This window comes from Arvicanthis niloticus, chromosome 5 (genome assembly GCF_011762505.2).
Source record: "Arvicanthis niloticus isolate mArvNil1 chromosome 5, mArvNil1.pat.X, whole genome shotgun sequence".
Lineage (NCBI taxonomy): Eukaryota > Metazoa > Chordata > Mammalia > Rodentia > Muridae > Arvicanthis > Arvicanthis niloticus.
Genome location: NC_047662.1, coordinates 105,551,463 through 105,573,756, shown reverse-complemented (window position 1 = coordinate 105,573,756; position 22,294 = coordinate 105,551,463).

The following is a 22,294-nucleotide window of genomic DNA, read 5'->3' as shown; positions in this document are numbered from 1 at the left end:
AATGTTGGGGTCTACACTAGTCCCTGTTCGGGTGCCAAAATAATGTTGGGGTCCACACTAGCCCCACGTTGGGGCGGCCAAAAACGTTGCAGCCCAGGTAAAATGTTGAGGCCCGGGCCAACCCACGTTTGGGCAGCCACTGTATCCTGGCCCAAGCTGCCACTGGGTCTGCGGGTCAGGGTTCAGCAAGAGCGAGGGTGAGGGCAGACTCTACCTAATGTCTGATGTGTCTGATTCGTCTGATCTCAGTCTGATTCTGATCTGTTCTGTCTCTGCCTTTTATATGTCTTACTTCTAAGCCACGCCTCTAAGTTACACCTTTAATCATGCCCTTAGGTCTTGTCTCTAACTCTGATCTCTGTACTTCTAAGTCATACTCTTAAGTTACACACCTTTAATCTCACACACCTTTAATCTCACACACCTTTAATCTCACGCACCTTTAATCTCAAGGTATCTAAACCAAGATTATCGGAGTGTTCTCAGCTGTTGTAGGCTATTGTAATCCAAGTCTCATGTCAGGGTATATGGCTCAAGATGGCTGCAAAGCTAATAGCCGTTTTCTGCTAAAAGTTGGCCCCCAACAGATTATATTGTAATAAATAATATTGCAATGTGATTTATCTTGAAGAACAACTGCAAAGAAATTCTTAGTAGTTTTACTTATTCATCAAAGACATAGGCAGAAAATAATTATCCTCCACTTAATGCTATTATATTGGGACTTGCTGAACCAAAATCAATTAAAAGCCTTTTTATTAATAATATTTAGTTACATAAGGTGACTAAGGATAAATTCCGAGAAAAGTGTCATGGAGCACATTAATTTTTTTTAAAGCAATAAGGGATTAGATACTGTCAGTGCATATTGGAAGGCAGCACTCACATTCCGCATGTATATAAGAAACATCTCCAAATTAATAAGAAAAGAACACATTAAAAATATTTGAATAGGAATTTTACCAAAAGATGCAGAAAAAAGGCTGGTGTTTTATTTCAGGAAAAGAAGCTTAGCTAGCATGTGTAAATGATAGAAAAAAGCAGAACAATAATGCCAAATGCCCTTGTTTAACACATTTTATGACTCCAGTATTTATATCATTTGAAACACATTCTGTATAACTCCAGAATTTACATGACCTGAGCATGAAGAGAATAATGGGAGGACAAAGACACAGGGACACAGAACAGCTGACATGGGCTGGACTGAACTCATTGACAGGATAGAGAAGCCACAATATCAGAGAAACTCACTGAGTTTATAACATAGTTAAACTGTGAGGCTGGATTATTACATATGGCTGAACAAAGTGGCCGGGTTTTTATATATTGATAAATAAGGTTTAATGAATGACAATAGGAACACTTTTCCCCCCTGGGAGTAGTCTTTAAGAAGTGAACCTATGGGATGGAGGAAGAAAGTTATAGTGGGCATTTTCTTCACAGACACTCAATACTCAAACTGAAACTAGAGAAAAACTTTGGCATCCCTCTGAGCCTCACCTGGAGAAAGCTTTGCCACTCTTATAGGACTCAGACTTTGGTCCTTGATATGATATCACTATCACTTGCATCCAAGAATACATTTTCACTCAGGGCTTCACTGACTTCTTACAATTGCATATCTTATACATTTTCAAATTGTCATCTTAACATTAGAAAAGTCTACATTAAGATCACAACAAACAAAATATAGTACCAACATGTATCCTTCAGTGAAAAGAAAAATAGTAAGAATAATGTGATATTGATTGTAATTGCGTAGACTAAACACCAAATGATGCACATTACTTAAGCAAATGAGAAATAGGTTTATATTTCTAAAATATGAAGCATTGTGTCCTGAAACTCAGTGATGAATTTCCTACACACACAGCCAAGAGAGATTCATACACGGAAATTTAAAATTGTAAATAAATAAATAAATAAATAAAGTAAACAACAACAATAACAAAACAACAAACCCCCAATGTCTGTGAAGTCGATTGTATGATTGTCATAGAAAGTAGTATGGAGACCTTGGTTCTTGGGTGAAATAGTGTAAATGTTTAAAAGGTAGTGGAATTGTCAGCTGTAGTACAGAGGAAAAGAAATAAAAAAAAAAAAAAAACACTTGCTTCATACTTCCTAATATGAAATATTTAAATAAGAAAATAGATCCATGAGTTTAAGATAGAGTCATTGAATTAAGTTTTCTAAAAGAATAGAACAGTAGAATGAATATTAGCAAAGATGATTTAGGAGACTGAGTTACATTATATGATCTATAAAGTCTAATCATAGATGTCTCCATACTCAAGAGGCTGAGTACTTAATAACTGTACTCTCAAAAAGATTGGGTATTTTAGAACCCCAATCTTACATGGAAGACCTGGAGGATTCTTGGAATGGCTGGCCCATAGTTCATATTAAAAGGCTGAAAAAGCTGGTTTCTGATGGCAGAGCCAATAAAGGAATAGAAGATCCACCAGGAAGGTGAACCAAAGCAACACTGCTCTTTTCTTGTATTTATTTGTATCTGAATTATAGCTGCAAGTTGTAGACTTCTCTGGAAAAAGGATTTTTGCTTAGCTACTCCTTCCTGGACGTGCCCTTAAATTTACATATGGAAGTATTTCTCTGTTAATTCCAGACCAGTTAATAAGATAATGGAATTTAACCATAAACTGTATATTGGGAGATTATGGGGGAAAAGCAAAGATGTAAGGAAAAATTTTACATTATTTTGTAGCAATATATAAGGAGGAATAGGTGATAAATTATCTGTTATGCAATACTGGATATCCTAGTTTTAATCTCAGAACATATCTGTAACCACAGTGTGTGGGGGCACCAGAAGAAGGGTACTTATTTACCAACTAGAATTACTGAATCCATGAACTGTAGCTTCAGTCAGAAAACTTATGTAAAATTAGGTTGAAGAGTAATAAAGAAAAACTGACATCTACATATGGCCTTCATCCAAAGAAGCACATATGTACACACACGAAGAAAAAAATTGTAGTTTTAATAGATTTAAATCTCAGTTCTTTGTAGTAAGCATAGCTTTTGTTCATTTTCTATAAATGACCTGAGGCTAAAATCTGTTAAGATAACATAGTGTTTTAGCCAGGTGAAAGTTACATCCCTGTAATCACAGTACTAGCAAGAGTGAAAAGTAAGATGAATTTGAGGTCAGTGCAGGCCACATAGTGTGACTCTGCTTCAAAACATGAAAAGGAAAAAAAAAAGTTTTAAAAAGACGAGAGGAGTGTAACTTTTCCCTCCAAAGCAGCAGTGCAAATGTTACAAGTTTATACATGACAAAGGAGATGTTATTCCTAGGGTTTAAGAATTAGTGAAATCATATACAGAATGAAATGTAGAAAATTTTTAATCTAGCAACATGGTAATGGATCACATTCAAAGAACTAGGTCTGTGTGATCTGCCTAAAATGACATACCTTTAATTCCTTTGATTGGAATTTAGACATACTGTTAGTACTCACCTTTAATCCCAAACAATTAAGGTAAAGTTAATTTTTATAAGGAAATAGTCATGGTTGAGAATGACTGTTCATTGAGGGGCAGACAAAGTGTTGAATCAAGGAAAGATTTGAAAGAAACAGGCTGAAATAGGATATGGCCAACTCTCATGATAATATACAGAAAAGAGAGGTGACTTAAGAGAGCAGAACAGAGAGAGAGAGAAGAGAGAGAGAGAGAAAGAGAGAGAGAGAGGGAGAGGGAGACGGAGAGGGAGAGGGAGGGAGGGAGAGGGAGAGGGAGGGAGAGAGAGAGGGAGGGAGAGAGAGAGAGAGAGAGAGAGAGAGAGAGAGAGAGAGAGAGAGAGAGAGAGAGAGAGAGAGGTATTTAGAAGTACTCACAAGCATTTTTGTCAGCCTGCAAATTTAATAACTCTGTCTGGGGGTCCATTTTTAGGTTCAAGCCATGTACTTGGTTGCCAACATGTTGATGTTGAAGAAAAGCTTGAACACAATGGTCAGGAATAAAAGTATTCCAAGGACAAAAAAGGGCTATCCTGAGCAAGCTATATATGCCATTTTTTTGAAGCTTGACCAAAATAGAAATACTGACCTCAGGCCTTGGGTAATTTTATCTGCAGTATCTACCAAATCAACACTCAGCAGAGAAGCATTCTTGAAATACATAAGTTCCCTATGTATCTTTAAAACATTCCAAGAGGTGTTAGAATTATTCCATATACACTGCAAGTGACATTAAACTTCTTCGTAATTATAGTGGCGACCACTGTAAATTGTAGAACTAATGTGAATTCACTGGTATTTGGCATGACACTCAGATGGCTCCTTACCCTTAAATTCAAAGATTTAAATTTTTATTTATTTATTTTAATTGTAGCAATTATAATTACATCATTTCCTTTCCCTCCTTTTTGTCCCTCCAAACCTTTCCATATAACCATTTTTGAATATTTTTTTCAATTCTTGACCTCATTTTTTCAGTGTTATTTCATACTCCCTTATGTGCCTGTATATAAGTATACATATATATTTACAAAATTATTAAACCTGCTTTCTTTGTTTATATAAAGTTGTTTGTATTTATAGGACTTACCATTCATATTAGATAACCAACCAGTGTGCTCTTCTCTAGGGAAGACAGCATGCCACAATAACTATATTTTGCAGTAGTACTATATATAAATTAGCAGTAGCCAGCATTCTTTATTTGGCCTTAAAACATGAAGAAAATCATGCCTGGTACCAGAACCTACTTAGTTCCCCAGAGCTGGAGAAGTCATTGACCTAGGACCACATTCTACACTCACCAACTTATAAAAAGTACACTATCCTTAAATACATTGTAAATATTTGTCTTTGTATCTGCAGATGAGTGGGCTCCTTGCCCCTCAGGGGGAAAAAATTCTTTTTGTAGCAAATGTAGATATTTACTGATATTTACTGATATTTACTTGTCAAAATGCTGAGTTGTGGAGTTGACCTTAGTACTAAATCATATATTATAAAACAACAACTGCTCCTAATGCTGGATAAATTGTTGAAGAAGGGGCAAAAAGATGTTTGTGTGATATATATATATATATATATATATATATATATATATATATATATTATATAAGATATATATTATATATACATATATATGGAGCTAAGGTGGGAGGATAAAGGAGAGGAAGAGGAGAAGAAAGAGGAGGAGCTAGGGGAGAGATGGAGAACGAGAGAAAGGGAGATGGAGGTTGATGCTCACTTGTCTGTAGCAGTCAAAGGTAGTTGGTATATCTAGATTGGGTATTGGGTTACACCTCTGATTTTAAGGGTATCTTGTTATTGATCATTACTAAATGTATAAGCCATTGGATAATCTAAGCATTAAAGTCTCATCTGTACCAAGCCTGTGTGTTTGGCAGGATGGTTTGGGCACTGCCCAGCCTTGCAGATACAGCATGGAAAATTGGCAGAGCCATCTCCCACGCTGGAATCTTGTGGGTGGCAGGGCTGGTGTTTCTGTCTGGCTGGTTCTGTCTGGCCAGTTCTAGCTTCGTCATGCATGTGGCCTCTGGCCACATGTAGGCAGAGATGGCAGCCTAGATAGTTGACATTGCCAGTGGCGGTTTTTAAATAATTACAACAACAACAACACCAACAAAAACACAAACACACACACACACACACACACACACACACACACACATATATATATATATATATATATATATACATACAAACTTATTTATATATATACACTATTTATATACATATATATATACTTATATATACATGTATACATATATATATATATAAAAGTTTGTATATATAGATACTTATTTGTATATTTTTCTATCTATTTTTTATTTTATTTGTTTGTTTGTTTTTTTACAGCCCAATTGCTACCACCCTTCATGTGTCCTGCTCACAGCATTTCCCTTCATCTCCTTCCTTTTGAGTAAGTATACATACGCCAAGATGGGCCTGGCCTTGTTGAGAATGGAATAGCATGGCTCTGGCCCTGGGACCATGCCAATAGGCATGGGCTTCCTTTAGTGTGGATGTTTGCTGTGGGTGTAAGACTTTTTTGTTTAATAATGTACATATTTTCCTGTTCCTATGGGAATGTCCTCCTTGTTGATGTAAATTACTCAATGATAATTAGAAACAGCAAATTTCCAGGAGTTGACGGTTTGTGTATGTCTTCAGCAAAATGGTAAATCCTGGGACCTTCAGGACAGCCCTTAATTCTGTGAAAAAGAATTCCAAAAACATGAGTTCAAAAATATATAATTCTCAACTATGCAAAAATATAAGGATGCAATATGAATTGTATTAGGAGCTTCACATATCTAAAGGAACAGAGACAGCATTAGGAGCCAGCTTGCCCAAAAGATAGAAAGACAGGCAGATAAAAATGTAGGCAGATCCCTGAGTTCAAGGCAGGCCAGAAACAGAATAAATTTAGGTCCAGGTGTGGTGAGGATGGTAATTTCAGGGCGGGGACCCACCCAGCTACTTTTTTGTCTGTGCTTTTGATTGCTATCTCTTTCAAGAGTCAAGGGTCATGGAATGCTGATTAGTAAAATAAATAACTGAATTGATATGGAAAAAAAAAAAAAAAGAAAGAAAGAAAATCTGGGCTTTTGGTCCCTGTGAGATGAGCTATCAGAAAACAGTAGCAGTTCTTTTTTAGATTTTTTTTTTTTTTCCTAGCTAGAGGTAAGCTGTCTACTGATCTCTGGAGAGCAAACACAGCTCTTCAAAAAATTTTTTCTAACAGGATTTCTGATTTTAGTTGGCAAATCCATAGAGAGCCAACACAGCTCTTTTAGAATTTTTTTATAGCTCTTTAGAATTTTTTTATAATTACTTATCTAATTACTTTTCTAATTACCTACTAGCAAAAAGCTTACAAACCAAAAGCCTGGTTTTTTTATTTACATATCAATTCAGTTACTTATTCTGCACTCCCTCTTGACCATCCCACTAATCAGCATTCCATGACCTTTGCCCCTTGATTACAGGCAAGTCTTGAAGAGACAACAAGCACAATTTTTAAGAATTATGAAGAGAGCTGACACAGTTCTTTAAGAATGTTTTCTAACAGCTATCCTGAGAAGGATGTCTGAAGAGGAAACACAGATCTTTTAGAATTTTTTTTCTAACTTTCTGATTTTGATTGGAAAACCCAAGAGTTAGTTTTAGAATTTTATTAACAGGATTTCTTACTTGGTCAGAAGATCCAAGAAATTTTTATGGTAGCTTTTCGGTCAGGAAAAAAAAAAAAAATCGTGAGCTATCCAGAAAGCTTTTAGAATTTTTACTAGCAGAGGAGCTGTCTTAAGCAGAAAGATAGCTGTCTCAACCAGAGAGTTTAAAAATAGCACCAAAATGAGGTCTAAAGCAGAGCAGAACACAAAGAGCTGTCTGAAAAGCTGTCTGGAGCAGACTACAGAGCCAAGAACTATCTACATAGAGCTGTCTAGGGAGCCATCTTGAGCAGAACACATTGAAACCAAAATTTGACTTCCAGTCTTTTGTTTTCACATCTCCCAAACACTTCTCCCAAGGGCCTGGATCTAGCTAAGTTTAAAATTATTCTGGGCTATACAAGACAAGGTCAAAATTAATAATCTACTTTTTTATGTTTCTAATAATTTTTAGTCTTATTAAAGTAAAAATTCATTGCTTTATAAACATAGTTGTGATTTTCCTTTATTTTCTATTTTCTTATTTCCTTTTATATGACACTGTTTATAAAATGTCAGGAGACGACTTGCAGTAGTTGCTTTTCTATATTGATCAGGTATATTCTGGAGATTGAACTCAGGTTCCCAGTTTTGGTGGCAAGTGCCTTGACATGCCAATATATCTTGACTATTTATTTTATTGTATTTTGTTTTGAAACATAGTATTAGTAAATTTAACAATGTGTTGGTAGAAATACTAAGTATATTACAAATGAATTTAAATTCTAATATTTTGAAGAGGAACTTTAGCAAGGTCATGGTGTAGAGTGAAAAATTATAAAGACCATTTTATGAAATATATACAGGCTTTTTCTTTACCCTAGACCTGAGCAAAAGAATGCAAGTTCCAGAAAGCGGGACTGGATGTAAGATTTCAGGCCTTCACTGCCCCAGGATACATTCCGGGTGGAGGACATTATCCCTGAATCAGAGGACACTTGCTGGATTAACATTCCTCAAGCCTCAGGGAAGAAAAATAGTTAATCTGAAATGTTGGTAAATGACAGGGTAGGGCACAGTGACATGGTAAAACTACATTCTTGAGAAGAATGAGTGTGCAGAGTGATTTTCACATGACTCTAATTATTTAGGGTGAGTTCCTCTGAAATGTTCCACTATTTTTATGTTATGTAGCCTTGACAACCCCTCACCCCCCTTCCCACTCCCCTGGTTTGTGGTTTTTCCCTTTAAAACCCTCCTCAGACTGACTGGCTTTGTCAAACTCTACTCCTGCGCAAGTGTGCAGTTTGACCACTGGCTGCCAGCTTTCTTCTCTAATAAACCTCTGTTGATTACATCCAGGTAAGGTGTCTGTTGTGACTTCCCGAGACTTGAGTAAGGGTCTCCCAAGTTTGGGGGTCTTCAATGGGACACTTGCTGGATTAACATTCCTCAGTCAGAGGAGGGAGGGAAAGGCTGATTAACATTCCTCAGGACACAGGGGAGGGAACCCACCTGAGGATGGAGAAGGTCCAGAGCACTTAGACACATTCCACAAGATGAAGGACCAACCATTTCCACCTACAGACAAGGAAGGACCTTCCTACCTCATTCCCCCAAGGCCAATCAGTTTAAAAGTCACACTGTCCTGCCAATCATACTGTTTCTAGTCAGTGCTTCTCTAGTCTACCCCTTAAACTGTATAAAAACTGACCAAATGGGCTGCTCAGGGTCTCCTTTTGGAATGCAGAATGGCCCCAGCATGCTGGATCATTAAAAATTTCTTTTGCATTTTATAGCTATCTCTCATCTCTGCGTGGTTCACTCAGGGGGTCTCTGGTAAACTAAGGCTCTGCTAGCTAGAGTCTTACAACTTCAAACATGTAAATAAATTCAAGTTTGTCATTTGTCTTTGAACTTTGAATACAGCACTTCCCCTAATAAGATCACACACAGAAAAAAATGTAGCTAACCTCCATCATGTGAGTGATAGTACAAAGCATTTTGCACATATTTTGTGTGTATCCCTCATATATAAACAAAACATTTTAACTCCTGATTTTGTAAAATAAGAAACACCTGTCATGCTTTTTATAATTAAATCACACTGAAAGTTGTTGATAAGAAACAATACCTAGCCACATGGTTCCTTAAGGAGCCACATTACTTATGCTCTAATAAATTTATATACTTAGAAAAATTAAGTAGGAAACTCCTGGTTCCATTCCAATTTTTAGTTCCTCAGTTTTAATAGAAGTGAAGGGTTTTTTCCTTTCTTTTTTTTTTTTTTGAGTTTTGTTTTTGTTTGTTTTTTTACAGTAAAGTTGGTGAGATTTAAAACAAACTGCAGCACAAACCACACTATTTCCTTCATCTCTGCTTCCATTCTCTGAGACACCACAAATCTTCTAGGTAAACTTATCCCTCCTTCCTTAACCTGTCTGTTTGCATCAGCTACCAATATCTTGTGGTACTCTCTACCAAGTAGCCTACTGATTATGCCAGCTTGGTATCAGGGCAGTGAAAGTTCAATCTCCTTTTTGCCTTTCATTTCCACTTCCCCAGTCTCATCTCCAGCCTCATGCTAGATGGCAGGAACTTGTTCTTTCGTTTTGATTCTACTACCTAGTGAATCCAGCAAACTTTCCAGCAGTGCACCAGTCCTCATTTAGCCCCCACCTCTTCTAACCCAAACTTTTGAGCTACCCTTCAATATTCAAAGACACATCTGGAACTTCTAGTAACCACACCTGGCAGGTACTTAGAGTCTCTACAATTTACCCCACAGCCACAAGGCATCCCTAAGATCAAGAAAGAGCAATATAAACCAAAGTTTAGAAATCCACCCAACAAAGACAAGACCACATATCAACTCATATAACAACCACAATCATTTCAAAACCAGATGCCTAGATGCCAGTGTAGAGTGAAAAATTATAAAAATCATTTTATAAAATGTATATAGGCTTTTCTCTAAGCCTTACTTTAAAGGGCATGGAAAATTTTCTCTGAAGCAAGCTAAAAATGTACACTGGCCAGTTCTAGGAACCGGAAGAGAGGAATGCAAGTCATCTAGGTGGTGCTGAGAAATTAGTAACCATGATGACAAGGCAGGGCCATGTCTGAGCAACTGAGAAATAGTTGAGCAAGTGACAGGGCAGGGCCACAATGACAGGGCAAGGCCATAGTGACATGGCAAGATCACATTTTTGAGAAGAATGAGTATACAGAGTGTTTTGCACATGACCCTGACTCACTTAGGTTGGGTTTCTCTGTAATTTTCTGCTATTTTTATGTTATGTTTCTTTAGCAACCCCTCACCCCCTCCTCACTCCCCTGGCTTGTGGTGTCCCCTTTTAAAAAGCCACTCAGCCAGCCAGTCTTTGTCAATTCAGCTCCTGCGTGGGCAATCAAATTGACTGATAGCCGGCTAACAATCTCCAATAAAGCCTTTGCTGTTTGTATCCAAATTTGGTGTCTTATAAGTTTTTGGGTGGACGTGACTTCCCGAGACTTGAGTGAGGGTCTCCCCAGAGAGGGGGTCTTCACCAGTAGAGAAAAAAAATGAATAAATAATCACTAACACTCAAGAAAATATCCTTCCACCAGAACCCAGAAACTCTAGTATAGGAGGAGGCCCTGGGAAATGGATAACAACTGAAGCATATGACAAGGAGGTCAAACTAGCTGGTATAAGTAGCCTCAAGGATCTCAATGAGATAATGAATAAATTTATTAAAGAAGTTTCTGAAAACACAAGGAAAAAGTAGGAAATGCTGAAAAGGGTTTGAGACATGAAAGTAAACAGTCAAAAAATCTGATCCAGAATTATTCCTGTCTAAAAGTACTGCAAGGACAAAAATGAAGAAGAAACTGAAGCAAATGCAGTTTACTGACCAGCCTAACTTGGGATCCATCTCAAGGAGAAGCTCCAATGCCTGACACTATTACTGATGCTATAGTGTACCTATAGACAGGAGCCTAGCATGGCTGTCCTCTGAGTAGTCCAATAAGCAGCTAACTGAGACAGACATAGATACTTCGACCTAACCATTGGGCTGAAATTGGGAACCCTGTGGTTGAATTAGGGAAAGGGTAAAAGAAACTGAGAGGAAGGGAGACCCCATATGAAGACCAGCAGTCTCAACTAACCTGGACCCCCAAGATATCTCAGACACTGAATCACCAACCAGGCAGTATGCAACAAGTGACTTGAGGCACCCCATACATATACAGCAGAGGACTGCCTAGTTGGCCCTCAGTAAGAGAAGATGTGCCTAACCCTTGAGAGACTCAAGGTCCCAGGCAGTGGGGAGACCTGGCTGGGGGTGGGAGGGCAGACATCCTCTTGGAGATGAGGGAGGGAAGGAGAAAAAAGAATGGGATGAAGAACTGTGGAAGGGTGGGCTGGGATGGGGGCAATGACAGGACTATAAAAAAATTAAATAAAATAACTAACTAAACAATAGAATGAGTTAAGAAAACCAAAATTGAGGGAACTTTGAAAATGCAAGTCTTAGGAAGTCAAAAACTTTAGAGCTAAGCCTCAGCAAGAATACAGGAAATAGAAGAGAGACTATCAGGCAATGAATAAAAGATAGAAAAAATGAAGACCCCAGACTAGAAAAATGCTAAATCTAAAAGAGGAGAAGAAGAAGAAGAAGAAGAAGAAGAAGAAGGAGGAGGAGGAGGAGGAGGAGGAGGAGGAGGAGGAGGAGGAGGAGGAGGAGGAGGAGGAGATAAATGAAGATGATCACACACACACACACTCATACCATCACAGATATGAGACACTTTGAATCTATCAATAATAAGAATAAAGTAAAGAGATAACAACACAATTCTTCTGAGACCTTTAAAGGCCTTTTTTTTAGCTTTATATGGAACTCAAGAATAAATTCAGGATAGGTAAACATAAAGGCTGAATAATAACAGAACTGTTGGAGTTATTACCATTCCCCATCTCAAAGTGTTCCAGGAGTTATAGGAATAAAAACAAAAGCAACATAGTACTGGCATAAAAGTGGACACGTTGATCAGGGGACTAGAATTAGCAAATCAGTCATAAGTCCACACAGCTATGGATGCCTGTTTTGGGAGAAATATGAAGGAAACATACACCGGAATAAAGACAGCATCTTCTTCGAATGTTGCTGGTAATAATACTGAATAGCTTCAGACACAATAGGGCTGGTACATACATATGTTCACAGATCCTGAGACAGCATGAATATGGGCCTAAAGACATGTCCAGCATTGAGAAAACAAGAGAATGCAAGACCCAGTCTCTAATCCGAAGCTATTTCCAACTGATAGCTGGACCTTACTGTGTATACCAGTCACACATAAGGGCAGGTCACAAGCAAAGAGTAGATGGCCAACAGAAAACCAACTCACTGGTATTTTCTTAATATTTTTATTTTGTTTTGCTTTGTTTTGTTTTTGCTGATTTATAATGCTTCGAGTGGACATTTCTTTTTTCCTATAGGTCTTTTGTTTATTTATGTATTATGATTTCTATTTTGTGTTCTTTTGGGATTTTTCTTTTATCTAAGTTTTAAAACACATTATGATGCCTTGTATGTGCTTAGCCCAGGGAGTGACACTATTAGAAGGTGTGGCTTTGTTGAAGTGAATGTGTCACTGGGCGCATGGGCTTTAAGACCCTCATCCTAGCTGCCTGGAAGCCTGTATTCTGCTATCACTCTTCAGATACAGATGTAGATCTCTCAGCTTTTCCTCTACCATGCCTGCCTGGATACTGCCATGTTTCTGCCTTGATGATAATGGAATGAACCTCTGAACCTGTAAGTCAGCCCCAATTAAATGTTGTCCTTATAAGAGTTGACTTGGTCATAGTGTCTGTTCACAGCAGTAAAACTGTAACTAAGACACATTTTCAATTACAGATTTCTTTGAATTATTATTACATTTATATCTTTACCACAGTTTCTCCTAATTTTTCTTCTTCCAGTCCCTGCCCTACATCTTCCCTTTGCCCTCCATTCTATCCAATCCTCATTCCCCTTTCTTTTCAGAAAATTGTTTTTTTCCCCCTGTGGATATAAATCAAACATGACATATCAAGTTGCAGTAACACTAGGTATCTCCACTTGTATTAAGGCTGTATTAAGTAACCTAGTATGAGAAAAGAGGGCCACAAAATCAGACATGAGTCAAATAGAGACCCTGAGCCCCCTGTCAGAAGTCTTACAAGAAGACCAAGCTTCACAACTGTAACATATATGCAGTGGGCACATGTCAGTACCATGTAGGCTCCTTGTTTTGCTATTCAGTCTCTGAGCCCCTATCAGCCCAGGTTATTTGATTCTGTGGGTTTTCTTGAGGTGTCCTTAATTGCTCTTTTTCCTACAATCCTTTCTCTCCTCTTCAGGAATGCTCTGTGTATTGTTTGGCTGTAGGTCCATACATACATTTTTCTCAGTTGTTGCATGAAGTCTCTTGATAACACTTGAGCTAGACACTGAGTGTAGAAGAATATCATATCATTAGGAATAATTTCATAGACATTATTTATTTGTTTTGCCAGATTTGCTTGGTTCTATTTTAGGTCTTTAGGCTATACATCTTCAAAGTATTGGTTTTCAAGAAAGTGTCAGGGGTGCGCTACATTTCAGCCTCCATGTCAAGCTGAACAAATAATTGGCTACTCACAAAATTCTGCCACACCTTTACCCCAGAACATTATGTCATACAAGTCTTTCACTTGCTAAGTTAATGTTGAGGCCCAAGCTCGAGTCCCTGTTCGGGCGCCAAAATAATGTTGGGGCCCAGGACGACCCACATTTGGGTGGCCACTGTATCCCGGCCCAAGCTGCTGCTCCGGTCTGCGGGTCGGGGTTCAGCAAGAGCGAGGGTGAGGGCAGACTCAAAGAATGGAGACCAGACAGGGTGTGATTCAATCCCATTTATTCTTCAGTCTCTCTTCCTCTAAGTGTCTCCTGTCTGATTCTCCCTCTATAGTCTGAATCTCTACTGTCTGCCTCTGCCTTTTATATGTCTTACTTCTAAGCCACGCCACTAAGTTACACCTTTAATCATGCCTTTAGATCTTGTCTCTAACTCTGATCTCTATACTTCTAATCATACTCTTAAGTCACACACCTTTAATCTCACACACCTTTAATCTCACACACCTTTAATCTCAAGGTATCTAAACCAAGATTATCGAAGTGTGCTCAGGTGTTGTAGGCTATTGTAATCCAAGTCTCATGTCAGGGTATATGGCTCAAGATGGCTGCAAAGCTGATAGCCGCTTTCTGCTAAAAGTCGGCCCCCAACAGGTCCCCCTTTTTTAATTTTTTTTTTCAAAAGGGAAGGCTGGGAAAACTTATGGAAACCGTGCTTGTCCTAGGTTGGAGCAAAGGACCCCAGCCTCCCTTTCCCATCCTTGGATACTCAACAGCCATTGGTTGAGCTCCTGTCTTAGGATGGTGAGGCCTCCCTTCTTTTAGGGGCAAGGGTCTCTGTATGTTCTCTTACCCGTCACTGACTATCCGGCTTAGCGCGTAAGTCAGGGGATACACCTCATCAGTCTTGATGACAGAGGTTTTACAATCCCTTACTTCCAGCCTGTAATAATGGACCTGTGTGGGTTTCATTTGAATAGCATCTCATACAAAAGCCATCAGTTTGTTGAACTGCATGGACCCAAAAGACAAGAGACTTAACAACGCCTGAATAGTTAGTATGACAGCAACACTCTTTTTAAAGGGTGACATATAACTCCCTCTATCAGAGGAGTAAAAAGTGTAAGCCTCTTCTATTCTGTTTATAAATGTCTTATATCAGAATCTAAATCTATATAAATACAAAACTGATCATAGCTTTGATCTAAAGAAAACTAAGGAAATCCCTGTTCCTGCTCTAGTCAATCTCAAACCCAAAAAACAACTATAGTAACTGTGGTAGTGGGTTTTCTCCTGGGTCTAAACAATCTAAATTCCCACTAAATCTAAAACAATCTAGTTCCCCACTAAATCATAAGTCAGGGAATCGACAGTCCAATAGAGCCACCCTGGAGATTCAGGTGGTGATGTCTCCTTCAGCACTGATAACTTCCCAAGTCAGGTTTACTCGTTGATCTGTTCCAGTTTGAAGGCAATTGTAAAGCATCTTTATGTTTCCTGTGAAGAAAAAAACGCTTCTCAGGGGGTTTCTCCTCCCTGGATTTGTTATTGTTGTCTATTTGTTTAATCAGTCTCTCTGGCAGCCAATGTGCAGCATCTGCAGTTTGGGAATATATGCAAACAGAACCTCTTCCCCACATAAGCACTGGATCTGGCCCATTCCAGGTTCCAGTTAATGGGTCTTTCCAGAGGACTGTTGCAAAATTCTTTTTGGTATCAGGATGCCAGAATCTATCTGCAGCAGATTTTCCTTCAGAATCCAAATTTAAAAAATTTAAAATGAAGAGTGCATGATGAAGGATATTTCTGGGGGATCCCTTGGTAGGGTACCATTCCCCCTTTTTAATTTTTTCAAATTGCCATTTAATGGTTTGATGTGCCCTTTCTACTATACCTTGGCCCTGTGGATTATATGGAATACCCGTTTTATGTAGTATTCCCAATCTTTCACAAAATTGGTGGAAACTGGAGCTTGTATAACCTGGGCCATTGTCAGTTTTTATCTGTTTAGGCACACCCAATACAGCGATTGTAGCAAGTGTATGAGCAATCACATGCTTGCTTGCTTCTCCAGTTTGTAATGTTGCATAAATGAAACCACTGTATGTGTCTACACATACATGTATATATTTTTGCTTGCCAAATTCATTATAATGAGTAACATCCATTTGCCAGATACTGTTTGGTATCAGTCCCTTTGGATTTACACCCAATATGACGAACTGGTAAAAGTTTAACACATGATTGACATTGTTTGACAATTTGTCTAGCTTGTTCTCTGGTAATTTTAAACATACCTTTTAAAGTTTTAGAATTAAGGTGATGTAACTCATGAGCCTTTATGGTCTTATCCAAGTTAGATTGCGAATCTGATAAAGTAACTGCAGCTATTCGAGTAGCTAGGTCTGCCTTGGTATTTCCTTCAGAGAGAGGACCTGGTAGCCCAGTGTGGGCTCTCAGGTGTTCTATAAAGAATTTACACTTTCTCCTCAAAATTAATTTTTGGCACTGTAAGAACAAATCAGCTGCTTCTGAGGAATGCTTTATTTGTGCAGCAGTTTCTAGCAGAGGGATAGACTGAGCTATATATGAGCTATCTGTATAAGTATTAATAGTTTCATTTGGAAATGCTTGAAACACTGCAATAACAGCATGTAATTCAACCAATTGAGCTGATACAGATGATGTAGCAAAAGAGATTACTTGATCCTTAAAGGCATAAGCAGCTGTTCCTGATGAGGAACCATCAGTGAAAACTAGCAATGCTTCCTTGATAGCTTCATGTGCAGTACGAGATGGAAAAACAAATTCATGATGATTACAAAACTGAACCAATTTATCTGGTGGATAATGATTATCTATCTGACCAGCAAATGAAGCACATGCAATAGGCCAGACTTCAGAATTCTGCATAAGCCAATCAACCTGATGCCTTGTATAGGGTTGTACTATGATATCAGGATCTTTTCCAAAATATTTTTGACTGTTATCTCTGCCTAACATAATCATATCTGCTATAGCTGCATAGTATGGATTAAGAACTTTCTTGGGGGATGAGGGAAGATGAACCCATAATATGGGTGCAGTTTGCCAAAAAACTGCAGTAGGAGTCAGTTTAGTGTTAAAAATAAGAAAATATAAAGGCTTAGAATAATTAATATGAGTTACAAATTGAGATGAAATAGCATTCTCTACCTTCTGTAAGGCTTTTCTACCCTCCTCTGTTAGAGCCCTGCCAGATTTAGGGTCAGGATCTCCCTTGAGAATATCAAACAGAGGCTTCAATTCTCCTGTTGTAAGTTTCAAATATGGTTTTAGCCAATTAATATCTCCCAATAGTTTTTGAAAATCATTAAGTATCTTAAGGGAATCAGTCCTCAGTGTCGCTTTACTATTAATAATACGTGGATCATTAATCTGAAATCCTAAATAGTGTTAATCAATGATAGTTTATATTATGTGTGGCTATTGTAAAGTGTTGCTTCCTGATTTGTTATCAGCCTGATATATATATATATATATATATATATATATATATATATATATATGAAGTCTAATGATTTTTTTTTATTCCAGCCACTTCTCTAAAAGTGTTTATCAGTTGTCTAAGTACTCTGCTAGAATTTGTGGGGTTTCTTATGTATATTAACATATTATTTGAAAATTAAAATACTTTGAACTTTTTTCATTTCTAATTTGTTTGCTTTGATCTCTGTGGATGTACCCAATTAATGCTACTCAGTGGCAGCCTTACTATCCGCCTAATGCTCTGGGTTCCAAATGAATGACACATAAACATGTCTTTATATTTCTGTATGCCTTAACAGGCTTAACTACTTCCTATCCTCCACATGACTAAACTACCCTCTGATCTTCCCAAGTGATTACTTACTAAAATCTATATTCCATCTTTGCTGCCCTACATACATGCAGCCCTCTTGGGTTATGATCACCTGACTCCTATGTGACAGATATGTTTTCTGCCTGTATTTCTAGTGTGTGGTGACTTGGTTCTCCTTTTCCCTGAATGGCAGAAATCTTCTTCCTCCTCAGTCCCTTTCCTGGGAATTCCAAAAGTCCCTATTCTGTCTTCCTGCCCAGCCATGGGCCACCCGCAACTTTATATATCAATCAAAACCAACTGGGGCAAGGTCCCTCAGTCTTACATGCAGAACAGTGCAAACATGTTTGTGATCAACCTTATTAGCATGAGAATACAAGTAGCTGCAGATGTCATTTGGTTCTCTTATAGTTTTAGCTAGAATATCAAATACCATATTGAATAGATAGATAGAGAATAAACAGCTATTTGTTATTCTTTTTTTTATTGGTTATGGGTTCAAGGTACATCAAAACAAATATATTATCTAAATAATATCTGTTGATATTCATCATTTTTAAACTAAAAAAAACCTATTTTTTCCTTTTTTGGTTTCATCATGGGGATGGGGGTATTTACGTAAATCAATAAAAGAGATGTACAAGTTTGATTTACTTAACACACAGCATTGTGATGTCAACTACTGCTGTATTTTAATATACAGTAGTGTTTTCAGGGACAAACTGAAGGTAGAAGTACTGCAATCATATTAATATATTAAAAATTAAATAAAATATAAATAAAGACCCAACTGAATTTATACAAAAACAAAATTTCTCCTATATTCACTTTCAGTCATCCACAGAAAATGTCAACTTTTTAAAAACTTTATTTGGAATATTTAACTTCAACTGACTTACATTTTATTAAGATGTCATTATGTTTTTTTGTACTTTGTGCACTCTAGAGATCAACACATCCATTATTCTCCTAGGTTACAATCTTCTATTGCTAATAATGCTACTTTCACAAATGAAGGTAGAACTTATTTGGGCTCACCCATCTACCTTATCTTTATTTGTTGCCACTTTCTAACTACTCTTCCTTGTTTGGTTTCATGATGAAAATGAGATTTATCTGAGAGAAATCCAGGCTAACTGGAAGGCAAACTGCAGATACAAAGTGCAGGCATTTGGGAACTGACTTTGCAAAAATAGTCCTTCTAAATGCTGATTTTCATCATCATCATCATCATCATCATCACCATCATCATCATCATCATAATGTTTTATAAAGCAGATGTGTACATGTGGCTCTATGTTCTTTAGGTACTCAAATGATATTACTTTCAAAGGTATGAAGCAAGTTGTTCTAGAAAATATGTAAGAAGATATTGGTTTTCTATTTCAAAGGACTTCAAAAGCTTATTCTCATTGCCCTGAGAATTACCTAGAAAATGTAATATCAGCCTGGTTAATAATATAAAGCCAACTTCCCAAAGTCTTTTTTATAGGTCACTCTGTTTTTTCTCCTTAGGATCCGATAATAATAGGATACGTCAATATTCACTCTACATCTGTTCATAAGAGTCTAGCAATGAATTTGTGCCTTTCTTTTCTGTGTATAAAAATATAAAATAAAATGATAAGTTTGAGATTTTGACTTACAGAATTATAAAAAATCCAAATTAGTCTCCAGGTCTTTAGTACCATACTCTATGTTCCACTCTTGTGTATGAAATAGGAACACAGCTAGTTATTCACGAGGGCCAGTTACTTATGCTTATTTCTGTCTTAGTATAAAAATATTTTATGTGTTGTGTGTGTGTGTGTGTGTGTTTGTGTGTATCTATTATACATGCATGGGTGTATGTACATTAGTGCATTTTGGTGTGTAAACATTGTGTTCATTGACAAACATGGTGTATTCTATCTATGTCCACCTTAACTTTCTAGACAGAATCTCTCACTGATCCTGAAGTTTACCCATTGAAATGCATAGCATATGTTATGTAAATTTATCTTCCTATAGCATTAAGAATTTGGAAGGCATCCTTGAAAGATATCATACAAAACCTAAGAGAAGACAAACGCCAGCCCAGACTACTATACCCAACAAAATTCTCAGTCACTATAGATGTAGAAACCAAGATATTCCATAACAAAAACAAAACAAAAAACAAAAAAACAAAAAACAAAAAACAAAAACAAAAAACCAAATTTACACAATTTCTTTCCACAAATCCAGCGCTACAAAGGATAATTGATGGAAAACTCTAACTCAGGGAGGGAAGCCAAAACCTAGAAAAAGCAAGAGAGTAATCTTCCCAGAAGCCCAAAAGAAGATAGCTACACAAAGATAATTCTAATGTAGCCGCCATCGGCTATGCGCACCAGAGGAAGGCTGGGAATGAAAGGAGAATGGAAGGCGAGAAGAGATGAGGCCAAGATAAAGTTCTCTGATCAAGGCATCAAGTTTAATATTTTGTTTTCACATATAAAGGGTAAGCCCCATCCCCCAGAGTCTCTTCTCTGTTCAGCCCAGGGGCTGGACAAGGAGATAGGAGGCATCAAGATGCCAAGGCTAGCTCAGCAGTGGTCCATCCTTCTTAGTACCTGTAACAGATTGCAGGGTGCCAAGGCCTGCAATGCAATGCATCCCATGTCCTATTGTTTGGTCTCTTGTGGTAAACAGCATTCGGGCCTGCTCAGGCTGGCAGGCTGGCAGGCTTGGGGAAGGGCACAGTCTAATAGCAAAAATAACAAGAAGCAATAATCATTTTTCCTTAATATCTCTTAACATCAATGGACTCAATTCCCCAATAAAAAGATATAAACTAACAGACTGGAAACATAAACAGGACTAAAATTTTTGCTTCAAACAGAAAACACACCTCAGTGACAAAGACAAATGCTACTTTAGAGTGAAAAATTATAAAGGCCATTTTATCAAATATGTGTAGATTTTTTTGCCTTAGACCTGAGCAGGAAAAGTGCAGATTCCAGAACGAGGAACTGAAAATAAGATTTCAGGCCTTCACTTCCCCGGAGCACATTCCGGGTGGAGGACATTATTCCCTGAATCAAGCCTCAGGCAGTAGTCCCGCCTATGGGTGAAAAAGGCTCAAGGCAGGAAGGCATTCCTGACCACAGATAAAAGATGCAAGCCACCTAGGTGGGGCTATAGCCAGAAGAGGTGAAGATAGTTAATCTGAAATAGTTGGTAAATGACAGGGTGGGACACAGTGACATGGCTATTAACCTTTCAGGGTGGGTTTCTCTGGAATGTTTCACTGTTCTTGGTTACCCCTCCCTCCCTTGGTTTTCCCAGTGCTATGTTCAAAGTTTGTAAAACAACCAATCATGTGTAACCAAGCGAAAATGCAACCATTCATGTGTAACCGCATGAAAATGCCTTCCTTTCCCCACCCCATTCTATAAAAAACACCTTAACCCATCACTCTAGGCCAAACCTTGCTCTCCAGAGAGAGAGCTGGTGGTTTGACCACCGGCCATTTTCCCTAATAAAGCCTCTGCTGATTGCATCCAGGTATGGTTTCTTGTGATCTTTGGGTGGTCATGATCTCCTGAGACTTGAGGAAGGGTCTCCCGAGTATGGAGGTCTTCACTACCTCAGAGTAAAAGTCTGGAAAACAATTTTCTAACCAAGTGGTCCCAAGAAACAAGCTGGAGTAGCCATTCTAATATTGAATAAAATCAACTTTAAAAGTTATCAAAAATGATAAGGAAGGACACTTCATACTTCATACTCATCAAAGGAAACATCTACCAAGATGAACTCTCAATTCTGAACATCTATGCTCTAAATGCAAGGGCACCAACATTTGTAAAAGAAACTTTACTAAAGCTCAAAGAACACATTGCACCTCACACAATAATAGTGGGGATTTCAACACCTAAATCTCAGCAATGGACAGATCATGTGTTGGACCTTGGATGAGGCCTTTGGAAACTTGAGCCGCCCACCGCCAGCCCGCGGAAGCTGTACCAATGTGGGACCCTCCACTGGTGGTGTGGGAAGCCTGCCCGGGACTCTGATGCCAGACTGCCGTGAGAGACCAGGCCGCCGGATTCCCTCTTCCCCCCTGCCCGAGAGATTTCTTCCCCACAATCATGGACATAGAAACTAAACAGAGATACAGTGAAATTAACAGAATTTATGAACCAAATGAACTTAACAGATATCTATAGAACATTTCACCCTAAAACAAAAGAATATACCTTTTTCTTAGAACCTCATAGTACCTTCTCCAAAATTGATCATATAACTGGTCAAAAAACAGGCCTCAACAGATACAAAAAGATTGAAATAATCCCTTGCATCCTATCACATCACCATGGAATAAGGATGATTCTTAGTAACAAAACCAATGAAAAGTACACATACAGGTTGAAACTGAAAAACACTCAATAATGACTTGGTCAAAAAACAAATAAAGAAATTAAAGACATTTTAAAACTTAATGAAAATGAAGGTTCCTTACCAAAACTTGTAGGACATAATGAAAGCAGTGCTAAGAGGAAAACGCATAGCTCTAAGTGCCTACAAAAAGAAACTGGAGAGAACATACACTAGCAACTTGACAGCACACCTGAAAGTTCTAGAACAAAAAGAAGCAAATACACACAGTAGGAGTAGACT